Source organism: Mustela lutreola, chromosome 11, assembly GCF_030435805.1.
Source record: "Mustela lutreola isolate mMusLut2 chromosome 11, mMusLut2.pri, whole genome shotgun sequence".
In the NCBI taxonomy this organism is placed as follows: domain Eukaryota; kingdom Metazoa; phylum Chordata; class Mammalia; order Carnivora; family Mustelidae; genus Mustela; species Mustela lutreola.
In genome coordinates, this window is record NC_081300.1 from 15,295,029 (window position 1) to 15,309,619 (window position 14,591).

A 14,591-nucleotide genomic window follows, 5' to 3' on the forward strand; every position below is an offset into this window, starting at 1 on the left:
TAGGCTGAGCATATCTTGTTCAAAGAAATGAGATAGAGTCCAATGGGCTGAGTGGTCAGTTGTGGTAATAATCAATGCCATTGATCAAATACTTCCATGTCTTTGCTTTCAGGACACATGTTAGTTTTGTATTTAGCTGTCTTTTTTGAGATGTGGCACAGCCTCATAACTTGTTATGGCCCACACATATGATCAGAAGTGATGTAGGACTCCTCCAGGGAGCTTTAAGAACCCAAGCGTGATGTAGCTCTTTTCTGCTACCAATGACGTTAGAGACAATTGTTCTGTCAGCCTAGGGCCGAGAATAAGACACTGGAAATCAGGCACCCTGATAATCTGCAATGGACGTGGAGCAGGAACAAGAAATAAAGGTTTGTTTTTAAAAGCCACTAAGGTTTTAAGGTTGTTGCTACCTATCCCGATGAATGTAACGGAGAATTTGGCAAGATATAGAGCTCTAAGAATTGAAGATATTAAACTCCAAGGATCAGCACTTTCTGAGAAGAAAGTTAAGAGAGGGACACACTGACATTCTTAATAACCATGTGAATATTAATAATAACCATGTTACATATTCTTTAATACACATCCAAAATTTGAGTTTACAGAAATTAAATTACTTGCTTATTAACATATTTATGGGGACACTGCGAAGCCTCCTGCCATGGAAGATAAAATGGAAGGACAGCTCTTTAGCCTCCATGAAGGAAACTTCCATATTAAGGGTAAAGGCAAGTACTTTGAAATGAGTAAGTTAGAAATATTTACATTAAGATATTAAGTATATTTTTATTCACTTAGACACATTAATTTATATGGACAGAATGAAAAACCCACAAAAATTGTGTTTTTTTAAGTTACACTGTTATTTTTCTAAATGCAATGAAGCTCTTGATCCAAAAGTAATCCAGGCACTGCCCCCACAGCCCCCCCACCCAGCATTCACTCCCACCAGGCCACAGGTAACCAGCGCCCTCTAATGGATAAGATGAGTTCATGGGTAACAAGCGGCTGCTGTTGTTTCTAAGAGGAGCAATGAATGGTTTTTAAACCATTTTTTAAATGTTTTCAGTTGCAGCCAGCACCAGGTGCTATGAGCAATGATGCCGTATTTTCAGCTGGATCCTCCCAAGAGACCCCACACCATTTCTTCAGCTCTCCCCAGCCTAGACAGTTCATCCCCTTTGTAGCTGTGCTGTAGACTAGTGGGAGTCATTAGCTCCTCCTCTGTGGCTTGCTCTCCTCGGAAGGGAGAGAGAAAACAACCCTGAGGCAACCTTACTCAGTGAGCAGAGTCACAGAGAGGACCAGGAGTGTTGTCACTTTCTCATTCTGTTCCTGCACTTAAATAAATCAATCTCTTTTTATTCCTTGTAAGTAACTGGCTTTAAGTCTTCTCTGTGTAGCTGATACACATGAGGAGGTTATGAAAGAAACAAAATAGATTCTTTGTAATCCCTCTTACAGACCTAGAAGTCATTAACATGAGACCGTTAAGTATCCTTAAAATAAGTCTTGCTTTAATTCTATAGTTTTACAAAAGACAAGCTTCTTTTTGACTTAGGGAGAGACATGATCGAAATAGATTCAGCTACTTCCATTCCAGAATAAATTACTGCTTCTCTCAGTATCATAAGACTTCCTTGACCAATCAGATATTTTTCTAGTTAGAACCTATATCCAAATGCCATAGATCATAGTATTAACATATTAAATGCTTAGATGAATAAGCTCATTTGGTTAATTGGATACTTTATTTAGGCTCAAAGTAAATATTTGATCTTTCATCAAATGTTGTAGTAGAGCAAAATACTGGGTACGAAAAATGTGTAAATTCGTTCTCTTAAACAACTAGTCAATTTCTTGGTGGCTATTCTGGGGAAAGAATCCACTGAGGTCACACTTTTCTATTGAACTTTATTAGCTTATAAACCAGTGATTCAACTTTAACTGCATTTTAGAATCACTAGGAATGCTTTAAAACAGCAGCAGCAACCACCACCACTATTCTGATCACAACTTCAGAAATTCTGATTTATTTATCTGGGGTAATTCCATGCATTTTTATTATTTTAAAAAGCTCCCCTTTTTAATCACATGGATTAGACCAACATGCAGGGTTCATGACGTGGAGTAAAAGAACTATAAAAACAATACAATGTTCAAACACCCAAAACACTGAATTCCAGCCAAGTAATCCTTCTCTAATAGTGCACTGTAGAAATCTGCTTAAGGATTGGGAGAATGCCATAACAATCATGGCATGATAATGTGTGCCAAATAATCAGATAAAATCATTATATTTACAAGTTCTGATTCTGCTTCCCTGTGATACACACACTGGAAGCCTTGGAATTCAAGATATTACATGACTTATTTAGTGCCACCTCCAGGTATTGAAAGAATTAACTCCTGATTTTATGTAGTTTTATATATCCATAGTTGATGTCATATATGCCCTATACATTAAATTATTCTACACACCTCTATCATTTCTCTACTGTGAACAGGGAACGAGAAATGATACATGTTGTAGAAAAAAATATAGACAATAATTCCAAATTCCACCATCCTCTGGTATTATCAAAATCCTGAAACATTTTCTATGTCCATATGAATGCATGACACCCATTGATACACTAGGCATCAGTGTATTCCCATTATTTCCCAGGACTAGAATAGGACATCATCCCTGACCTAGAAGATGTTGCTGTCCAGTGAGAGAGCCGGTTTGCCAAGCATATCATTTCAATGTAACATATTCAGTGTTAGTAGTCAGTTACTATATATTAATTGTGTTCTTCCATTTATGTCATTAGCACTGGTTACAAAATGGGATTCAAGAGATAGTCCCTGTCCTTGTAGAGCTAATCATCTAACTGAATAGAAGACGAATCTATTATTAAATGAGATATTATTGGGGGAAAATTTCCTGTGAGTCACCAACACCTGCAGTGGGGAGATAACTGTAAAGCTGGAGTTAGAAGTCATACATAACTCTGTAGATTGTCTCCACAGGTCAGTTGAGCAATGACTTTCTCTTCTGCTGCCAATGAGCGAGCTTCAGGAAAATTATCAAGCTAGTAAACATTGTGCACTGGGCACAAGAGTACCTTCTTCAGCTGAGGAGACTGTGGGAATCGATGTGGTCTGATGGCACCACAGCCTATTGGGATCATTGGGTCAAGGGTAAATTCACCAGGCTTTGTGATCATAAAAATTGATGGGGTGGTTAGGAAGATAGCTTGCACCAGAAGAGAACCAGACTGAGCCTACGGAGTGGTATGTTGAGCTATCATTTTTTATGAGTTACATCATCTGATCAAGAATGTAGTTTCTGAAGAGCCATAGTTAGTGGCTCTTTTACCATAGCTCATTGTCATGGCAACAAATGTAAAAGACCCACTGAGGGTTCAGGGATCAGTCATTTGAACTTAAGGAGAGAAACTTGAGCAAACGTCTCTGTTTTCCTTTGGCCAAGCAGAATCACTCAGAAGCCCAGTATTCAGGATCCTGTTCAGCTCCGATCTCTCCCAAATTCTTGTGACTCATGGTTATTTTCATACTTCAGATCATCTGTCAAAGTAGATGTTCAGATCTTCCGCCAAAGTAGGAATTTGTCATGAGGCTCTAGTTGTGAAATATAGGCTTTTTCAAAGTCTACTTTTTGTGGTACACAGTTCTTTGGGTTGTGATAAAGGCATGGAGTAATGTGTCCGCCGCCATCATCATGACACAGAAGAGTTTCGTCACCAAATTCCCCCATGCTGCCCCTTTAGAGACAACCCCTCCCACAGCTTTCAGCTTCTGGGAACCACTCATCTGATTTCTCATCTCCATAATTCTGCCTTTTTTTTTTTTTTTAACAACTCATATATATCTTCTTTCACTTGGCAAAATGGATTTGAGAGTCATCTGTGTTGTTAACAGAATCAAGAGTTTGTTCCTCTTTCTTGCTGAGAGAGTACAAATGGGCTATGTTCCACAGTTTGTCCATCTACTGGTTGAAGGGAATTTGGGTGGTTTCTAGCTTTTTTGGTGAAATGAAGAAATAAAGCTGTTATAAATAAACATTTGTAGGATTTATAAGAATGTAAGTTTGGTTTTTTTTAATCTTAATTTTATTTTTTTCCAGTGTTCCAAGATTCATTGTTTATGCACTACACTCAGTGCTCCCTGCAATACATGCCCTCCTTAATACCCACCACCAGGCTCACCCTTATCCTCACCCTACTCCCCTCCAAAACCCTGTTTGTTTCTCAGAGTCCACAGTCTCTCATCTCCCCCTCCAATTTTCCCCAATTCACTCTTCCTTCCCTTCTCCTAATGTCCTCTATGTTATTCTTTATGCTTCACAAGTAAGTGAAACCCTTTAATTGACCTTCTCTTCTTGACTTATTTCACTCAGCATAATCTCCTCCAGTCCCACTCATGTTGATACAAAAGTTGGGTATTCATCCTTTCTGATGGCTGCATAATGTTCCATTGTATATATGGACCACATCTTCTTTATCCATTTGTCTGTTGAAGGGCATCTCGGCTCTTTCCACAGTTTGGTGACTGTGGATATTGCCACTATGAACATTGAGGTACAGGTCGCCCTTCTTCTCACTACGTCTGTATCTTTGGGATAAATACCCAGGAGTACAATTGCAGGGTCATAGGGTAGCTCTATTTTTCATTTCTTAAGGAATCTCCACACAGTTTTCCAAAGTGGCTGCACCAACTTGCATTCCCACCAACAGTGTAAGAGAGTTCCCCTTTCTCCACATCCTCTCCAACACTTGTTGTTTCCCATCCTTTTGATTTTGGACATTCTGACTGGTGTAAGGTGGTATCTCAATGTGGTTTTGATTTGAATCTCTCTGATGGCTAGTGATGATGAACACTTTTTCATGTGTCTGTTAGCCACTTGTAGGTCTTCTTTGTATAAGTGTCTGTTCATGTCATGTCTTCTGCCCATTTTTTGACAGATTGCCTGTTTTTTAGGTGTTGAGTTTGAGGAGTTCTTTCTAGATCTTGGATATCAGACCTTTGACTATAGTGTCATTTGCGAATATCTTCTCCCATTCCGTGGGTTTCCTCTGTTTTATTGACTGTTTCCTTTGCTGTACAGAAGCTTTTATAAATGGTGTTGGGAAAATTGAACAGCTACATATAGAAGAATGAAACTTAACCATTCGCTCATACCATACACAAAAATAAACTTGAAATGGATGAAAGTCTTCAACATGAGGCAGGAATCTATCAAAACCCTAGGGGAGAACATGGACAGTAACCTCTTTGACGTTGGCCACAATGACTTCTTTCAAGACACATCTCTAAAGGAAAAGGAAACAGAAACAAAAATGAACTTTTGGAACATTATCAAGAATGTAAGTTTTTATGCCAGTAAGATAAATACTTAGAAGTGGAATTTGCTGGGTCTTTTGCTGAGTCTGTGTTTCACCTTATACAAAAAAAGTCCATGTTTTCCAACATGACTGCTCTATTTTGCATTCCCAGAAAAAACTCTGAGAGTTATAGTCTGTCTACATTCTTGTCTTGCACAAGTAGGATGGCAATGCAGAGAGCAGACATATCTTGTTATGTTTCAATTCTCCTAGAGAGTCCAACATCCCTAATGTGGTGTGGGAAAAGCAGTGGATTTTTCCAAGTCCCAAAAGGTCTGTGTGTGCTGAATGGATACAAGAGTACAGAATTCTGGAGCTACCAATAGCTGAAGTCATGTCATGGTGAGGGCATTAACCTTACTTGCCAATGCAAGACAGAGGAAGCTAGATGGGATGGAATGAGCAGTAGAGTACAGCATATCAATCATTCCCCAGAGCAGCATAATACAGTATTTCTACCCCTAACTAAGACCACCCCCAGAACAAATTAAAGCAGAAGGAAAATTTGTCCTAGCCTGAGCCCGGTCTCACAATACTCAACCAGGAAGTCTCCATCTTTCATGGTCTTGGAGTTAGGAGGCGAACGGTAAGCATAAAATGAAAAGAAGAATGATAAAAAATTATACTTCTCACCTAAGAGAAAAACAAAAACATAGAAATGTTCTTCACTTTGGAAATCAAGGAAGAAGTAGAGACCAAATTTGATGAAGCTACAAAATAACTCTATATAGTTGGCATTTTCACATTTTTGTCATTCTACTTCCCAGGGGCATTTAACTTTTCAATACAGTTATTGTAGAAAAAATCTGGAACTGTTGAATTATCATAATAAGTCATCTGTTCTAAGGAAATTTTAATTTATCACACAGCTACTGAATGCTTTTGCTATAATTATACAAAAATCAATCCATAGGATTTGCGAGGGCTGAGTAATGTTGATGTTCAAAATTAACCATAAATCACTGAAATAGAGTGCACATTCTAAAGTTAACGTGGTGAATGTGGTTGTTGCACTTTTAATTATGCCAATTATTTCCTGAGATATGTGGTCTGGGAAAAGGGAATTAACATAAACTATGAATCGTGTCATACCTCTAGCTCTTGACTAAGCCAAGGATAATTTGGGTATGGCTTCATTCCCATTTCTATTTACTTTTAAATGATTTGACGAATGGGAATAAGGGTGCTGAGACTTGAAAATACTGTGTTTACTATCTGTGAAAAATTAGCCGTGGCACGAAATATTCCCAAGGGACTGCAGAGGTTAAATGATCCCAGACTGGACGTCAGGGTTGCCAAGAGAAAATCTGAAATCATGGGTCAGTTCCAAGTACAAGCTCCAAATACCTTTGAGGTCTCTGTAACCAAGATTATATGGTCTGCCTGGGAATACAAGACCAACCTCCACAAATGTAACATTGATTGTTTTGATCCTAGTGTGTTTCTTGCTGTCTCAAAAATCCCTGGGGCTCACATGAAAAGATGCTCAACATCACTCATCATTAGGGAAATACAAATCAAAACTATGATGAGATACCACCTCACACCTGTCAGAATGGCTAAAATTAACAACACAACAAACAACAGGTGTTGGCGAGGATTCAGAGAAAGGGGAACACTTGCACACTGTTGGTGGGAATGCAAACTGGTGCAGCCACTCTGGAAAACAGTATGGCATTTTCTCAGAAAGTTAAAAATAAAACAACCTTATGATCCAGCAATTACACCCTAGATATTTACCCAAAGAATTCAAAAATTCATATTTGAAAGTGTATGCGCATGCCGATGTTTATAGCAGCAATGTCCACAATAGTCAAACTATGGAAAGAGCCCACATATCATTTGACTGATAAATGGATAAAGAAGATGAGTTATATTTAAGAAACAAAACAGATGAACATATGGGAAGGGGAAAAAGAAAAGAGGGAAAGGGAAGCAAACCATAAGGGACTCTCAATGATAGAGAACAGCTGAGGGTTAATGGAGGGGGATAATGGGGGATGGGCTAGATGGGTGACTGGGATTAAGGAGGGCATCTGCTGTGATGAGCATTGGGTGTTGTATGTAAGTGATGAACCCTTGAGTTCTACTCCTGAAAGCAATATTGCACTGTATGTTAACTAATTAGAATTTAAATAGAAGTTTTTAAAAAGAAATAAAATGTTTTAAGTTGGTAAGTAAGAAAAAAAAAAATCCCTGAGTCTCTCATAAATATCTCATATATCTCTTTATATTGGTAACCTGGGGAGTAGGAGTCTCAAAAATAGCCTTTATTCTTGCTGTTGTCTCAGACAGGTGGACACTAAGCTCACAGAGCAACCGAAAGTAATCGGGAAACCCACCATGGATCAAGAATATCTCGGGGAAAGAAATTTTACCAGAATTTTAGCCCTCATACTTATTCCTTCTGGAGGAAGTTAACATTTTATGATAAAGCCTGGTCATTTTATCAGAAAGGTGGTATTCTTGGCACCTCGGAAATAAAATCGTAGAATCAGAGTACAGTTGAAAAGTGTTTCCGTTTTGGGGATATTGTTGAATTATTCGAGATACCTCTCACTTAACAAACAGATTCCTAATCTTTATGTCTTTCCATCTAACTTCTTTCAGATCATACCTTTCTTGACACTGTGATTTGCCACATTCCTACTGAGGCTTCCAGGCCCAAGTACAGACTGTTCTGTATCATGCCTTTCACACAAGATTTTGCACATGGAATGGCAGCACAGCAAACTAGAAAGAATTTGAGTTTTGAAAGAGAATAGTGAATTTGAAACCTACCTGAAAGAAAAAACAAACAAACAAGAACACTCATAAAGCTTGTGTTTCTCATATTAATATTAACATGTATTGAAGGCTAATTATATGCCAGGCTGTTTAAAGTATATAACATATGGAAAGTAACTCATGTAATTTTTATACAACCTGTGAGGAAGTACTACTATACTTAGCAGAGAGATGGGGAAAGTGAATACAGACAGAGCAGGGAACTAGCCTGATTTGCCTTGCTCCTAAGGGACAGAGCTAGGATTTGATCCCTGGAAGCCTGGTTCCAGCATCCATGCTCTTAGTCTCTTTGTTATACTCTTTATTTTCACAGAGTTTGTGACCATGCCTTCCTCAGAAAACACACTCAGCTAAAATAAAATATGTAATGCCAATGTGATTTTAAACTGGAAAATGGCTATCAAAGATTAGGTATTATTTTATCACCTATTATCACATTTTCAACAAATGTTCACATTTGTTGCTTTTTATTTGTATAGAGTTGAATCACAATGATACATTAGTGTCAGATGTACAGCTTAGTGATTCCGTACGTTCATGTTATGCTCTGTTCACAAGTGTAGCTACCATCTGTCCCCATATGTCCTATCTTGCTATTAAAATATCACTGACTGTATTCCTTATGCTGTGCTTTTTATTCCCATGACTTACTCATTCCCTAACTGGAAGCCTGTATCTCTGACTCCCCTTCATGAATTTTGCCCAACCCTTAGCCCCATTCTCTCTGACAACTACCAGTTTATCCTCTGTATTTACAGGTCTGATTCTGCTTTTTGTTTTATCTATTTAATGTTTTGTTCTGTTTAGATTCCACATATTAATGAAATCACATGGTATTCACCTTTCTGAATTTGACTTATTTCACTTAGCATAGTACCCTCTGGGTCCATCCATGTTGTCTCAAATGGCACAATTTCATCTTTTTTATGGCTACATACTATTCCACTGTGATTACAGAACACCTCTTCCTTATCCATTCACCCACTGGTGGACCCTTACATTGCTTCCATATTGGCTATTGTAAATATGCTGCAGTAAATATAGGGGTGCATATATCTTTTCAAAATTCGTGTTTTCTTTGAGTTTCTTTGAGTAAATACCCAGTAATGGAATTACTGGATCGTATGATATTTCTATTTTTACCTTTTTAAGGTAACCTCCATGCCACTTGCCATAATGGCTGTACCAATTTACATCCCCACCCACAGTGAACAAGGAGGGTCCTTTTCTTCCACATCCTTGCCAACGCTTGTTGCTTATCTTTTGTATTTAAGCTATGAAGGTGATATTTCGTTATGGTTTTGATGTACATTTCTCTGACAATGCATGATGTTGAGCATCTTTTTTATTTGCTGGCCATCTGTACGTCTTCTTTGGGAAAATGTCCATTCAGGTCCTCTGTCCATTTTGTTCATTGGACTGTTTGGTTTTTTGGTGTTGAGTTGTGTAAGTTCTTAGTATGTTATGAATAGTACCTCCTTATCAGATATATCATTTGCAGACATATTCTCCCATTTAGTAGGCTTTTTGTTTCACTGATGGTTCTTTTTGTTGTACAAAAGCTTATTTATTTTGATATAGTCCTATTGGACTTTCATAACACAATTTACGAGTGATTTGAATTAGGCAGTTACAGAACCTGGTTAGATTATTTGTTTTTACTGAAGTAAGAATAGCAAAATAATCATGCCTTCCAAAGAACCATAGCCTACAGTTCTGTTAGAATATATTGACAAAAGCTAATTTAATTATTTTATAATTAAAAACATGGTAAGATTTGCAACTAGATGTACCAAAATTACTTTTTCAAGGAAATTAAAAGTTATTTTTAACAGGAAATTTCAGAATGCTGGGTGGAAGTTGGGAGATGATAAGACTGAGATATGCAGTGCAGTGTAGAATTGAAGGCATATCTATGTTCCTTATAAATGGCTCATTAATTTGAGAGTATATAGATATGGCTTAATGGGGTATCTATTATTTCTATATAGAGTTTGAATAACATTGGCACATCTGCTATCATTGCTGTATCAAGAAAGCTTTTTGCAAATTTTTTTCCTAGGTAAGAGGACATTCCATGTGGGAGTGAAGAACAGAAAGATTTAATGTCCACCAACTAATGTATTTGTGAAAAAGGAAAACCATAATGGTGACCTAGAGCTAACACATCTCACGCGAGCCTGGAGGAATAGATTCCAATATTCTTGTAAAATACTTGTTGAATTTTTACTCACATTCCATCTTGGAGGGTCTGGACCAGGAAAAAGACTCAGGAGGAGATACCTTCGGCTGAACCTTGCAGGAGAGGTACAATTTTGATGGAAAGAACTAGGTCCCTTTTCAATGAAAGTGGACGAGGACGGTGCCAAGTGAGGCACAGACACTGGTCGGGGTTGGTATTCCTGAGCCTTTGTGTGGGTGGGAGTTAAGGGTCTGATAAACAGCTCATGAAGAGAAACAGCCCATTCTGAGTGGTTGACCTAGACGAAGGATTAATGTCAAAGTCAGACATTTGAAGGGGAAGGGGAAAAAAACCCCAAACCTGACCCTTCAGTCCAAGGGAGTTAAAAGACTGAGCTGAAACAAAAGCCAGACAGAAAACTGAAGAATGCAAAGATATAGAGTAACATGATTCAGCAAGAGAGAGATTCTAGGACCTCAGTGGCTTTTCTCCTGTCCAGGCCCAACCCTTCGTGGCTACACTGGAAATGCTTAAGAGTTAACTAGACCACGATCTTTAAATATTCCTCCTCATTCTCCTGGGTCAGATAATCACTCAGATAATACAAGGGATCCAACTGTCAAATCAGACTCCAACGAACCAGAGATCTTGTCCATATGAAACCTTACTAAGACGCTCTAGGACAGAGGTAATTATGAAGCACAAAGTAGGAAGAGGTACGGAATTATCCAGTGGTTTCCCAGATTCTTTTGTGCTGGTTCAGGATGTTCTGTGACCTGCATTAACATATAAAGACTTGAAGTAATGTATGATTCTACATTAATTACACAGAAGGGAGCTTACTCAATCTTGAAACATATTCATTTTATACTCAGAGTTACAAAGTTTATGTGGTATTTTCTAGAGAGCTAAACCCTCTAAATTTATAAATTCCAGTTTATTTTCTGTATGCAAGCCAAACAGATCGATGATGTTGTGCTGATAAGGCTCTCCTTTTTGGATTTCTGTGCTACTAAGATCTAAGCTTTCAACCTGGGAACTAAACTGCAGGCTCTTTGAATTTTTCTCTTCCCGACGCATTTTGGTAATTTTACTTCCTAAATGGCTCTCAATTCCCTATCGGCTGGCACTGCTAGACTCTCATCCTTCCTTGGCTTATTGCAATAGCCTCTAAAACTAGGGTACGGAGCTCAAGGCTTGTACCTCCTCTAATGCATCCTTGAAACTGCCATCAGAATAAATGCCTATATGTTGTACATGATCCTATAGCGGCACTTTGAATCGAATGTAATTTTAAGAAATACATTAACTACTTTATTCAGTCTACAACACTGTACCCTAAATTCCAAAGATACAGTCTCTCTGGTAGTCATCTCTGTTGATTAAATGAATGACATTCATTGTTTAAAAACATATTATATTATGTTTAGTAAAAGCTCAAAAAAATAAACTCGGTAATACTCTTCTAAGAATTTCATGTCAAACTAAATCTCTTAGCAGCAAGAAAGGGGCCTTTCTATAGCATTTCTGTAAGTTATGGAAGGTAATTTCATGTAATCCAAGGCTAATGCCAGATACTTGTTTGAGAGAACATTGCCATGGGAAAGTGCTTAAGTGTTCTCTGGCTAAGATAATTTTGATTGACCCGTAAATAAACAATAATCCAAGGTCAAGGTAAGGGGTGACATATGTTAATTAATATTATTCTTTAATTTAAATGTTACAAATTTTCAACACCGTATAAAAGAGGTATTCAGATAATTGAAAATGTTGCGTACCTCAAAATAACAGAACAATTCTTATTAGGTTCGTTGTTATTAACTACTAGTAGTTCAGTAGGGAACTACTGAAAAACTCAGATTGTAGATTTTTAGAAATGCTACAAAAATATTTACTTAATTCAAGTTGTTTATATAACCCACACGATCTGCACATTCCATTGAAGTAATTCATTATTTACTATGTTCTTATTTCCAAATGTTTATTAAGAAATAATACCAGTATCTACAATTGTGAATATAGGGACAAAGAAACTTGAGGTACACTTTTGAAAAGGAAATGTTTAATCTCTCTTTGATAACCTTTATGTAATGATAGGTAATCATGCATAATGCATAGGGAAGAAACAGATTTATGTTTCTAAGCCTGACAAACCCGATCGCATTTGGAACAAACCCTCCTGTCTAGAGCAGTAATTCTTATCAAGGGCTACATTGCACTTAGATAATTAAACTGCCATTCCCTATATCTCACAAAGACACCGCCTATCAAAGTCTGTAGCATAATCAATTTTATGTTTCCTCTGAGGAAAACTTTGGATCTGAAATGTCTTATTTATTTGGTAGAAAAACAATTGGAAAAAAAATCTCTATCCCAATTCATGTGTTTTTCTTTCTAAAATATAGAAGTTCTTACACATTTAACTTGAATGAAGGCAACACAGCTTGGAAAACAGAAGGGTGCAACGTCCTCTGTAGTGAAGAAACATGACAGTATTTGATTATAAACCTGAAGGATTAATAAAGATAAAATTAATGTTGTGGAACTTTATTTTTATGGTAATTTTTTTTACTTAGTATATATTTTTAAGTCTCTGGTTCTATTTGACATACTAAAAAATGAAATATGCAATACTAACATTTATTATGCATCGAGCCCATACACAGCCAACACTGTAGGTCTCTTCCAGCTCCTTTGTCTATTGGGGAAAAGTAAATTGTCAACAAGCAACAAAGAAAAAGTTACATATACACTATGTTAAATTTTTTCCCTCTTTATATTTTCTCTAGATTTAACCCTATATTTCCATCCACTTTTCCCAGTACATGATATTGTTTTAAGTTTTCAGCTTCCTTTGAAGTTACAGAATCATTTGATGTTTTTCTATATCTTTTTTATTTTTCCAGCTCGATTGTGATATAATTGACAAAACTGTAAGATATTTAAAGTGTACATCATGATGTCTTGATATACATATGCATTGTAAAAGAAAAAAAACTGACACAGTTTTTAAAAAAATATTTAACATAACTACTTTATTCTAACAAAAACCTGTAGCTTGGGCATCATTATTATTCCTATCTCAGAGATGAGCAGAGATCTGCTTTAGTCAGGTGATTTGACAAACGGCTCAACTGCTGGGTAATGAATGTTAATTGCCGCAAGGTACTTGACAGATTCTTCATCATGCACACTTGAGAAGAAACCTACCTTGCTTCAAATTTTGGTTTCATTACTTACCAGCAGCATGGTGTTAAACACATTATTTAAACTCTTTAAATCTTCATCTTCTCATTCATGAAATGGAGATAATAAATCACTTAAATCACAGCATTAAAGAGAACTGAATGAGACTGTGCAAGCTGAAATGCTTAGGATACCATCTGATATACAGTAAGCTCTCAACTAATGGTAGCTATTATTATCTCCAAAGTGGAGTTGGAAAACGCTAATGATATCATCAATATGGAGCTCCCTGATTCCATTGTAGAAAACATGGCTGATATGATTTGGAGAACTGTAAAAGATGTTACTGCCATTGATCGTTAGAGACATTAAAAATGGTGTTGCAGACAGAAAATGAATTAAATTATTGCATAGAAACATGGTAGAATCACAGTCCCTTCTACGGCCATACCACCCTGAATGAGCCCGATCTCATCTGATCTCGGAAGCTAAGCAGGGTCTGGCCAGCTGCTGTCATTCCTGACTCTAGACTCCAAAATACAGAATACCTTATTCATCTGATCTGTTTGAAAAAGAGAAACGTGCTGTGTATGGTTTTATTTTTTTACGGAGACAGAATACTACCAAGTGATATTGAAAATGATTTCAATTCAAGAAATCTTTATTCAGTTAATTCCAACATGTAAATACATGCCAAGTTACTGAATGCCCACAATGGAACTTCCTTTACAAAAATCCTCTAATGGAGGGATTTTTGTCTTTCTCACCCACTGGTGTACTCTGAACACACCAAGAAAAGTAACTACATTGAACAGATTTTCAATACTTCCAATCACATTAATGAAAATAACGAATACATGAATGAACTTGAGCTTATTTATTTTCAGTGAACCGGCTTCCCTTTCATCATCTTAGATAGCAAAGGATAAATGAGAATCTTGAGTTCTAAAAGAGGATATACCACTTACAGGATTCCTCTCTTGTTATCTTTAGCAGCAGATTTTTTTAAAGTTGCTGTTCACACTTGTATCCAAGCTCATATT